At 38.6% G+C, this 12,157-nt stretch overlaps 1 long non-coding RNA gene across 1 annotated transcript; it reads left to right on the top strand.

Annotated features, from left to right (window-relative positions):
- Window positions 1–2,515: 2,515 nt before the first annotated feature.
- Window positions 2,516–5,728, top strand: LOC133784280 (uncharacterized). Its single transcript, XR_009871247.1, has 4 exons — window positions 2,516–2,808; window positions 2,891–2,969; window positions 4,517–4,582; window positions 5,564–5,728. It is a non-coding gene; the product is annotated as an uncharacterized LOC133784280 (long non-coding RNA).
- Window positions 5,729–12,157: the final 6,429 nt, after the last annotated feature.

Here is a 12,157-nt window from a genome sequence, read left to right on the forward strand (position 1 = left end):
CGAACTATGCACGTTACTGAAATATGAGACTTCTGTTAGATTTCGTCCTAGGTGGCTAACGAATTGATGATGTGACATTTTGTCTATTGATGTGACATTGCTATGTGTAGAATAATTAACAATTTTGCCCCTCGAACTTTGACTGCTACCAAATAATACCCCTTTTATTAAAACAATTTAATTTTTTTTCTAAAAATAATAATTAAATCCTTTAAAAATTTGAAATTTAATTAATAACAAATAAGTCTTTTTTAGTTTTACTTTTTCTTTTCTTTTACAATATAAAATAAATATATTTTAGAATGAAAATTTAAAATAAAAACTAAAACAAAGAAAAAACATTTAATTAAAGATGATGACGAATGATGAAGGACTTAAATAAAAAAAAAACTTTTAATTGAAGAGGAGGAGGAAGAAGGGGAGCAAACTTTGTTTTAGGATTTATTTTTAATTTTTATTTTAAGATATACTTATTTTATATTGTAAAAGAAAAGAAAAAGTTAAAAAAAATTATTTGTTATTAATTAGATTTTTAATTATTGAGTATTTAAAAATTTATTTAATTAGTTTGAAACTTTTAGTATTGTTTATTTTCCTAATCTTTTAAAATGATTTTTTTTTAATTTTTAAGAATATAATTATTATTTTTAAGAAAAAAAATGAGGTCTTTTTAAAAAAAAATTAGTTTTAATGAAAAGAGCATAATTTGGTAGTGATCAAAGTTTGGGGGGCAAAATTGCTAATTATTCTACATATGGTAGTGCCACATCAACAATCAAATTGTCATATCATCAATCTGTTAGCCACCTAGGAAAAAATCTAACAGAAGTCTCATATTTCAGTAACGTGCATAGTTTGGTAGAAATTTTTAACATCACGAATCATTCAGGAGGCACAATCATATAGTGGTTATAGTTCGTGGGGCAAAAATGCTATTTATAACCGTCTTTATTCCCTCATAATTTGTTGTGGTTACTTTTCTTTTTGTACAGAGCTTATTAATAACGAAATAGAATAAAACAAATAGACAACATGATGAAATTATTCCATATTTCCTTCAATTATTATTAACATAATACTGTGTTCTTATGGATGAGGGTAGATAAACCAAGCATACACTTTTGTTTCCCTTAGTTAATTAATACCCATATTATTATTGTGGTTTGGAAGAGAAATTTTCATAATATCTTACCTTCAAGACTTGAGTTGACAAAATATTAATTTATATATTGAATCATAATTGTAATTTTATTTTCTTTCTCTTAAATATATATAAATATACATGGAGGCAGTCAAAGCTTGTAGTTTGAGATTTTCTTCAAATTGATTGATTTATTTCTTGGTTAATTAAGAAATTTATAAACACGTATTTATATATACTAGATACAAGCAACGTACAATACGTTTGCTTAGTTTTATTTATAGAATTTATTGATAATTTTTTATTAAATTTATATGATTGTCATATAAATTTCAAATAAATAAACAATATTATATATATATATATATAAGAATGACATAAACATATTAAAAGAAAAATTAAACCAAAATATTGTTTACGATTTTTTTTAAAAATATAAACATTTTTTATGGTTTTTAAAAAAATATGTAATAATGGACACGTGGTAATCCGAAACCGGTGCGGGTAGGGCACGTGCCGAAGAGGCATGCCTTTTCAAGTGAGGCCATGCCCCGAGGATCAGTCCTCAGAGGGTGGATATCTCGGCTAGAGACCACGTCCCTCGGATAAAGGTAGGGCATGGACGTCTTTCTGAGGCTATGCCCCTAGGACTTGTTAATAGTCATCGAACTCCAGGTGTCAACCAGTGTAGTTTTGCAGCGTCAGAGGATCGTCTCACAACCTTTTTGTCGATCCATCCACAGTGTTGTCAATTGTACGACTCGACAATTCGCACTCCCACTACGCCGTGTAACGTCCTGTGTTTTTGGGTACCTTTAAACGACTCGGGTCGGGATTTTTCTTCCGGGTTAAGAATATTATTTTAAATAATATTATATTTTGTTTGTAAGTATTCCATGAGTTATTGCTAGCCAAAATATGAATTTTGTGATTTTAAAAGTCAAGATAAGACTTTCGGTCCTGGACCGACACAAAAACCCTGATCGGGTAAAAATCTCGGAAAATAAAACGAAAAATCATGGAAATTATATTTTGGGCATAAAATACATTCATAAAAGTTAAAGTTTGGTCAAAAATAATAAACCTAAAAGAAAATGGAAATTTTAAGGCATTTTGTGGTAAATGCCTAATTTTGCCGAAATGGGGAATTTTATTCCATGAATGGACCTTAGGTTAAATTTTATTATGGGATTAATTAAATTAAATGTGAGAGACATTAAATTTAATTAATTAATGTTGAGTTTGGTGATTAAAACTTAATAAGAGTGAAAAAAGGTGTCAAAAGCCAATTTGGACTTTTCTTCTTATGAAACCTTTATATAAAAAAAAAAATTAAAATAATTTTTTTTTTTTAATGATCACATATATGGCAAAGGGTGGCCGGCCATGTGCTATTTTAGAGTGGTGTGAACCCAATTTTATAAAGTTTAACTCCCATTTAATTAAGAAGTCAAGTGGGCAAGTGGGTAGAAAAACACTAAAGTGTTTTGTGATATTTTGAAGAGTTGTGTGAGCCATTCTAACCCCCAAATCCGACCACTCTCCCTCCCTCATTCACTCTCATCTGATTTTTGAAGACTCTCTCAAGTGTTCTCTCTATTTTCAACCCCAAGAACACCAAAGAAACTTGGAAGCTAAGTCTTGGTCTAGGAAGGGTTTTCCCTAAGGTAAAGTTTCATTAATCTAGACTTTTGTCAAGTTTTAATCATAGAGTTTCAAATAGCTAATTACCTATGTTGTTGGGGGAAGTTGGTTAGGGTTTTTGAAAGGTTTTGGAGGAGCCAAAGCTAATAGGAAGGTCCAAACCTTAAGCAAGAACACCAAAGAGGTAAAAAGTTTACTTTTTATGATTTTTGTTGTAGGGTTTTTAGTTTTAAGCATTATTTTGTATATTTAATGCTGAAAGTTTCTTATTGGTGATGTAATAAGGTTATGGTAGTTGTTTAAATTTTTTTATGATGCATGTGTATTGATTTTTGAAAATGGGAACCAAAACCCCCAAGGGTTTTGTAGGATACCCTAAAACAAAACATGTTTTAAGCTGTGACTTCCAAGGGGTCAAGCAGCCACTGTATATTGGTTTTGTAAAATTAAATTGTACTGTGATGTTGTTGAGATTGAGTACATAAAATTGAGCTTTTGAAACACTAAAAAATGTTTAGAAATGAGTAAGTTATGCTATTTCAAAGTTTAGGTAAAAAACTGTTTTTTCGTATTCTTATTTTCGGAACCAAGTTTGGACAGCCACTGTATAGAGCAAATGAACCCAGTTTTTTCTAAACTTTTGTGGACATATTGCTGGCATAACCTATTATTCCACTGTAAAATTTGGTAAGAAAATATTGAACGGTTTGAAAGTTATTAACTGTCAAAGTTGGAAAAAAATAAGGACTTGAAAATAAGGTCATTTTTACCTCATTGTTGGAAAATGATTTCACCAATAAAAAATGCTCATTTTGACCTAAGGTTTTACAAAGACCTAAATGGCATAACAAAAATGGAATTGAGAAATTTTGGTAACAATTGGGTAAGTAAATTTCAAGTTATGAACTAAAGAAGTATGTAGTAAAAAATGTGAAAAATAGGCTTTTCACACTTAGTGTAAAAATGAGATTTTGGAACATAAGGTAAAAAGTAAAATTTTGCTTATTTCAAGATATAAATTGGTAAGTCTTGAAATCATATTTTCACTAAAATTACCCCTTTGAGTTTAAATGAATTATTTTTATTAAATAGTTTTTATTCTTTCTAAAAATAAGAGATTTAATTAATTAATATTTAATAAATTAAAAGAGGGTTTAAAACCCTATATTTTGAGAAAATAATTAAATGAATTATTTTTCTAGTAAGTAAAAATTGATTAATTGCTTTTGGAAAATTAATTAGTCAAGATGAGAAATTTATAACGGTTTTCCTAATTAAGACAAATTATGCAATTTTCTTAAATCGGTTTTTAGATATTAAAACCTTAAGAAAACTAAAAGGAAAATTTAAGAGTTTATTTTCTTTAAAATAATTAAGGAATTTATTAGTATTTTCTGGATATAATACCGGCTAAAATCTTACATATTTTAACCGACTAGTCGAAAGTGCGGGTTAATAACGATATCTTGAAAGAATAAGATTTTTAGCGGATTGTGGGAAAATACCATTGTGATACCCAAGCCTAGGTATCGAGACCTTAGGATAGGCCTCCCCAAGACTTAGGGTTTAGTCTCGAATATTTTGTATGACTTTCCTTAATAGGTTTAAAACCAAATAAGGATTATAAATCCTTATAAATGACTTTTATTAAAATGACCAAACTGCCCAAAATAATAATAATGAATTATGAGTGCCATAATTAATTCGAGTATACTGTATGGATAACTACAGTATTGGCTAAGCGTAATTGGACTGAACGTTGGAGGGTGAAAACCTGCTGAGCGCTAAGGACTCCAAGTAAGTCAACTTATATTGTATGGCTGCAACATGAAATGATTATTGTCTTGTATGTTAGTATAGGGATACATGCATATATATAGGCTGTCATAGAAAGTTGCTTAGAGACGTTAGTCTAGTGAGTGCTGATTTAGAAAATATGAACGGTAGAAGTCTGTCATATCCTAGACGGTTGATCCCCGTCACACTGCTTGATTTTATTTATGTCCGGTTCATTACCGCGACGAGTGGCCATGAGATGAGGATAAGCTGGTTAAACCTAGGGGCGCCAAGATAAATGGGACCTAGGGGCCCTCATGCTTACTTAATCATTGGACGGTTAGAATCCGAGCAAGTGCTCTGATAAGTTATTCCCGGATAGCAGCCGTGAATATTGGCCATTCAGTGAGAGTGCCTAGAGATACTAGGGGTTGCCAAGATTGAGTGAGGCTGAACACCCTAGGGGCAACTGCTCACCAGCACCACTGATTAACATAGAAGTCTACGTAAAACCGTGTAAATTGGATTACACTCTTGGATAAGTAGAGATGCCCTAGGTAACACGATAGTTACCCTTGATGAGAATATTTATTGGCTAGATCTTAGTGTGGAGACTCGGTTCTCTTTGACAGATTAGCAACTATGTTGGAGGGCGCGTTACGCCTGAATTGTTGGAAATTGTCGAGCGTTGGTCTCGAATTATATGGTGATATAATATATCTGCTTGCTCTGGGATTTTCTGAGTGTAGGGATATAATTGTTGATAAGAATTAGCTGTGATATAATATATCTGCTTGTTCTGGGATTTTTCTGAGTGCAGGATTTTTATCTAGATATGAATTAATTTATCCTTGGTTATCAGGCATGACCATAAGTTTGCCAGGACGCTTTAGCGTTCTTGAAATTGATTGTGTAGGGTCCGGATCCCTATTTCTCCACCTGCTTTGTTTGAAGGTTGATCTTACTAAGCGTTTTCGCTTACCTAGTTGTTTCATGTTGTAGGTAAGGGCAAGGGCAAGGGCAAGGCAGAGCAGTGAGCGCTGGAGTCTTCCTTGCAAATGTACATGTGGACCGACCTTTTGGGAAGCCTTTTTATTTTTGGAAATGTTGTGTAATTTTCCTAAACTAGGCTCACTCTAATCTTTATAAAACATGTTTGTAACTAAATGTTAAGTATGGCCATACGACTTTTTAAAAAAGTTTTTTTTTTCTATGGGTTTTTGAGATATTTTGTTAAATGAAAACATTTATATTTCCGCATTATCGAGTCTTGAAAATCCGGGTCGTTACACGCCGCCTAACAAGGAAATACGTACGACATGCCTTGACAGTGCCAGGGACATGTTCCCCATAAAGTAGGTAACTTTCTGCAGTGGGCCTAATGTTTATTGCCTGGGCCGTGGTCTCTAGTTAATGCAGCCCAATGCATCAAAGTAGTATTAATACCCAATAATGGGGAGAATGTGTATTAATTGCAAATAATTTGCATTAATGACCTCAGCCTCTATAAATAGGGCTGGGAGTCTATTTGTAAAGGGTTCATAATTTTTTTAGAGAAACATAGCCTTGTACTCAAAGCAATATAAACGCTGCTTGAGAAAACTCCATTCGAGATTGCCTTAGCAAACTTCCAATCTCCTTAATACCAGAGACTCGTGGACTAGGGCTCTTTTATAGCCTGAACCATGCAAAAAAATTTGTGTTCTTGTTGTTTATTTCTTTAATCTCTCAATGAAAGCACCAAAATGTTTCATCCCGAGGATAAAGGCGCGTTTCGAGGTTAGGCTGACCTACGAGACAAACTTAATGCCCGAAGGTGCAATAAGGCTAATGGGCGTAAGCCCGCCAACAAAGGTCTATCTGACCTGTGGGAAAACCTCAATGCCCGAAGAAGAGATAACCCAGCACAGAGCATCAACCAAGACCGTAACCCGCTCCGCGCAGAATTAGAGAGTCTGAAAAAGATCATGCTAAGAATGCCCAGACGGCAGGGCCACGACTCAGACTCAGAAGACGAAGAAGTGGAGCCATGCGCTCCCCACATTGTGGAAGCCCCCTTGCCCCAGGGCTTCAAGATGCTGGCCATTCCACCTTGTGATGGAGGCTGGGATCCCACCGACCACCTTTCTAAGTTCAATAGATTGATGTTGGTGCACCACGTCTCCAATGACACTAAATGTCACGTGTTCCCAATCACTCTAACGGGACCAGCAGATGAGTGGTTCAAGAAGCACCGACCAAGATTCATTCACTCGTGGCATCAATTTTCGTCTGCCTTCCGAAGGCAATTCATAGGAGCTCGGAAAGTGAGCTTTGAGGTAAATTCTTTGGCCAACATTAAACAAGGGTCCTTCGAGACCCTCAAGGCATACATCAAACGCTTCAAGGAGGAGGTAGTGAGAACCAAGAGGGTTGATGATGGTCAGCAGTTCGGGGTTCCCACTTTGGGATGCCGACGACTCGATGACTTCATTCATCGAGCACAAGAGTATATTAGTTGGGAAGATGCCTAGATTGGAGCATTCGGAGGACCCGTCACCTTCCCCGCTCCAACCGCATCTGGCCCTGTGGCTTCAGTGATCTAGTATTCCCCTTACGCTTCTATCCAACCAGGCTTGGGAGGAGTCCAGCCTAGCCTGAGCATCCCGCCCATAGGTTTCAGTGCCGTGCCGACTCCTGGATTCAGTGTGGCCCTTACAGGATATGGAGCGTCGCCCACTAGATACAACGCATTTAAGCCTGCATTCAGTGCCGGAGTTGCTGCTCTGTCCTAGCCCGCTGCACCCAGCCAAACCCTCGGCGGCAGTAGACGCGGGGGCAAGGGCAAGGGCAAGGGTCGGAAGCCTAAGGGAAATGGAAATGCACTGGCCGAGTAGGGAACTGCCTCTGGTGAGAAGTATGTATCGTAGTACTCCGAGTATACTAACTTGGTAGACTCCCAAGAGAATATCTTCGTGGCCACGAAACAACATGTTCACTATCGGAAGCCACAACCCATCCGGAGGGACAGGGAAAGGCGAGATCCAGGCAAGTTTTGTCGTTTTCACAATGACACAGGGCACGATACCAATGAGTGTCGCCAGCTCAAGGATGAGATTGAAAGCCTCAACAAGTTGGGAAATCTCCACCAATATGCTAAGGGTGGAGCGCGTTAGGCATAACTCCTTGCAGCTGGAGTGTCCGTGCCGCCTGTTGCTCCGCAGGTCCCAGCAGTCGCTCCTATGGCATCGCAACATCCAGTGGTCTGAGGACCTCCTCCGGTGAATGGGCGAGTAAGAACCATTTCAGGAGGCCCCCACCTTGATGGTACCTACCGAGGCTTGCAGAACAGGTATGCGCGTACTTTAAATCATGACGATGAGGTGATGGCTTTGGCTCAGTTGCCTGCCCAAATGCCCCGACTGACTGACCAAGTCATAACATTGTTCGAAGATGATGCTCGGAGAGTGTACTTACCACACCACGACCCGTTGGTAATTGAGAGCCAAGTCTCCAACAAAATGGTGGCGCAGATTCTGGTGGATAACGGGAGTTCGGTGAACATCCTATTTAGGACAACCTTCAAGAAAATAGGGTTGACCACTGCAGATTTTTCCTCGTGCGCATTGACTCTTTACGGGTTCTCGGAAGAAGCCCTCATCCCGATGGGGTAGATAAAGCTTCCTGTAACACTTGGAGAAGTCCCTCGCCAGGCCTTCCAATATTGCATCTTTGTGGTGGTAGATTGCTCCTCAGAGTATAATGCCATCCTAGGACGGACTGCCCTGGTAGAGTTTGGAGCTGTCACTTCCATTTTCCACTTGTGCATGAAGTTCCCCACGGAGGCGGGGATTGGTATTGTTTGCAGAGACCAGAAAGAGGGAAGGCAGTGCTACAATGTGTCTCTCAAGACCCCTGTGATGGTCGTGGAGATAGTAGTCCCTGAGCAGTCCAAGGCTTTGGAAGTAAAGACGGTCTAGGAGACCGGACCTGATGAATTGGACCATGGGTTCAAGAGGAGAGGGCCATTTAACCGATAGAGGAGGTGGATGAGGTAGTTCTTGATACCTCCACCCTCGATAGGAAAATAAAAGTTGGGGGAAGCTTGAAGTCGGAAGTCTGAGAAGCATTGGTGGACTTCCTCTGAGAAAACCAAGACGTGTTTGAATGGTCACATTCTGACATGACTGACATTGATCCAAACATCATCTGCCACACCTTGAATGTCAATCCCAACTTTGCTCCTATCCAGCAGAAGCAAAGAATGTTTGATCAAACTCAAAAAGAGGCTCTCAAGGCAGAGGTAGACAAGATTCTCACCAATGGATTTATTTGAGAAGCTCAATACCCCAGGGGCTATCCAATCCTGTTCTTGTGCCAAAGCCAAATGGCACCTGGAGGACATGTATCGATTTCTCGGACCTTAATAAGGCTTGTCCGAAAGACTGCATCCCGCTTCCAAAGATAGATCAGATGGTCGATGCCACCTCTGGCTATGATCTGTTGTCATTCATGGATGCATACTCAGGCTATAACTAGATATCAATGCATGTCGTAGACCAAGAGCATACTAGTTTTCAGACCGATAAGGGTGTCTACTGTTACATCGTGATGCCTTTCAGACTGAAGAATGCTGGTGCCACCTACCAGAGACTGGTAAACCGGATGTTCAAAAACCAACTAGGGCGAAACATGGAAGTATACGTGGACAACATGCTAGTAAAATCTAGGACAAATTCCGACCATGTGGGAAAATTGGCGGAGGTTTTCTCGGTGCTCCACCGGTTCAGAATGAAATTAAATCCCCAAAAATGCAAATTTGGCGTTGCCTCTGGAAAGTTCCTAGGTTTCATCGTCAGTGCTCAAGGAATTGAGGCAATCCCCGAGAAGATCAAGAACCTAATCGAAATGTCGTCTGCTCGGAAGCATAAAGATGTTCAGAGCTTGACATGAAGGATCACAACTTTGAGTCATTTTGTCTCCAAGGAAACAGAAAAGTGCATCCCTTTCTTTAATGTGCTCTGAGGAAGTCAAAGATTCGAATGGTTGGAAGAGTGCAAACATGCATTCGAGTAGCTCAAGGCACACATGGCCAATCCTCTGATTCTGTACAAGCCCATAGACAGAGAACCCCTCCTGCTCTATATGGTTGTTTCAAAGAATGCTATCAGTGCTTCCTTGATACGGGAGGAAGGTTGTGTTCAACACCCCGTCTATTACATTAGCAAAAGACTCCTTGGCGCAGAGTCTAGATACCCGCTGATGGAGAAATTAACTTTTTGCCTAAGTTTGGCTTCTAAAAAATTAAGACTCTACTTCCAGGCGCTTCCAATTAAGGAACTCACAAACCATCCCCTCAGGCAAGTCCTTCAAAAGCCAGAGTCATCGAGAAGACTTTTGAAATGGTCGGTGGAGTTCAGTCAGTTCGACATCACCTACCATTCGAGGACTGCTATAAAAGGTCAGGCGCTGGCCAATTTCATCGTCGAGTGCACGGGGAATCATGAGAAGCCTGAAGGTGTCCCAGTGGTCGGACCAGCCTGGAAGTTGTATGTGGACGACTCTTGAAACAAGAATGGTGCCGGAGCTGGACTCATTTTGGTTTCCCCCGAAGAGAACAGAGTGCACAACGCACTTTGTTTTGGGTTCAACGCCTCTAACAATGAAGCAAAATACGAAGCTTTAATTGCTAGACGTTGAGTAGCACTTGAGCTCAAAGCCGAGGGCCTCGAGATTTTTAGCGATTCTCAACTATTAGTAAACCAAGTACTCGAAGAATATCAGGCCTGGGGAACAAAAATGGCAGTGTATCTGGAAAAGGCTCAAGAAGTACTGCATAACTCTAGAAGATTCACCATTCAACAGGTGCCACGACAGCAGAATTCCAATGCTGACGCAGTGGCTAAGTTGGCTATCACCAAAGACGCTGAGTTGATCAATGTGGTCCCCATTGATTACTTGGCGGCTCCAAGCATCTCAACTCTTGACGAGGTGGAAGCCGTACAACCCCAAGATGGGTGGATGGAGCCAATAGTAATATATCTTGTCTCCGGGGAGTTGCCTTAAGATAAGAAGGCAGATTGGAAGCTGTTCTATCAGGCACCTCAGTACGTAATCATGGATAGTAAGTTGTGAAAGTGGGTTTGCTACTCTAATGAATATTTCAAATTTCTTATTGAAATCAAAGAACCTTATACACGATGAACACAAGCATTAAACGAACATGAATCAATTATAATCCTTCAAGAAGATTTATTATAGATCTGAAATTATTCAAACAAAGTTTACAAAATCTTCTTACAAACAAAAATACAGAATATAGATTGAATGCACAATCCAATCAATCTACATACAACAATCAGTAATCAAACAAGATCTAGAGCAAAACTTTGACAGAGTACATTCTTTGAACTCCCTTCAAAGACTTGACTGAAATCCCTTCAGTTGATGTCTGTACCAAGCTTTTGCTTCTCCTCTTCAAAAACCCCAAATAGATCACCAGCTTCTTCTTCAACCTCTCGCTAGTCTCTGCATCACAAAGATAAGTCCAAGAAACAAGATCTAGGGTTTTTCTCCAAGAGTTAGTTCATTCTGTTTAGCATAATGATATATATATATATAGAAAGGACAGAACCAAGTGACAACAGCCTGTCACGTGTGGACTGCCAGCTGGAAAAGATCATTGTTATTTTAACTAACAACTAACCTGTCAGAACAATGTTAACCCTTCATAATATTGAGATAAGACAGATCGTAACCTTGACAAGACAAGATGCTTAATTTTTTACAACAAAATGCAAGAACTAAAAATTAACATTAACAATCTCCCCCTTTGAAAAAAATTATGATCAGTGCAGAAACAGAGTCAGTAAATCAAACACGGAAAAGTAGCCAAAACAAAGATTACATAACCAACATTTCAAACACAGCCATAACTTTCAAAAACGTACAACCAACAGTATCCAAAAGTCTGAACATAAAACTAAACAAAAAAAATATTAGACATCTCCCCCTTAGTGATCATAATTGCATCCCATATTACTGAGACAAAAGGTCTATCTAGAGACTCCCCCTGCACAGATGAGCCAGGAGCAAGACACTCCCCCTGAGACAAAGCACGAATTTGAGCCAACTAAGCCAAAACCCTCCTCTCAAATTGCAACAACGCTGCCTATCCTTTTTGTAAGTAGTCACAAAATCATTAAAACTTGCACGAAACTGATGCAGATAATCAAACGGCATAAATTTCCATCTAGAGGTTGGAAAACCAGGCAGCACATGTTCAGAGGCTGGGTCAGGTGATGGTAAAACCTGAGGAACTTTATGACTACGAAGATTGCTGTCACTGTCAGGAACAGATAAAAAGACTTATTGAGCAGTAAACTCTGGAGAAATAGACAGAGCCAGACGACGAAGCAGACAAGGAAATGGTAAAAATGACCTAGTGCCACGAGCAACAACCTCACTATAAATTCGATCAAATATAAGTGTAGACAAGTCAATGGAAACTCCAGTGCCAACAACAAACATAAAACGAGCTAGTGAAGTACCAACAGTAGACTTGTGAGTATTAGGCAACCAATTGGTGAGAGTAACCCGAAAGAGAAGTCTATAAAA

This window comes from Humulus lupulus, chromosome 6, assembly GCF_963169125.1.
Source record: "Humulus lupulus chromosome 6, drHumLupu1.1, whole genome shotgun sequence".
Classification (NCBI taxonomy): Eukaryota; Viridiplantae; Streptophyta; class Magnoliopsida; order Rosales; family Cannabaceae; genus Humulus; species Humulus lupulus.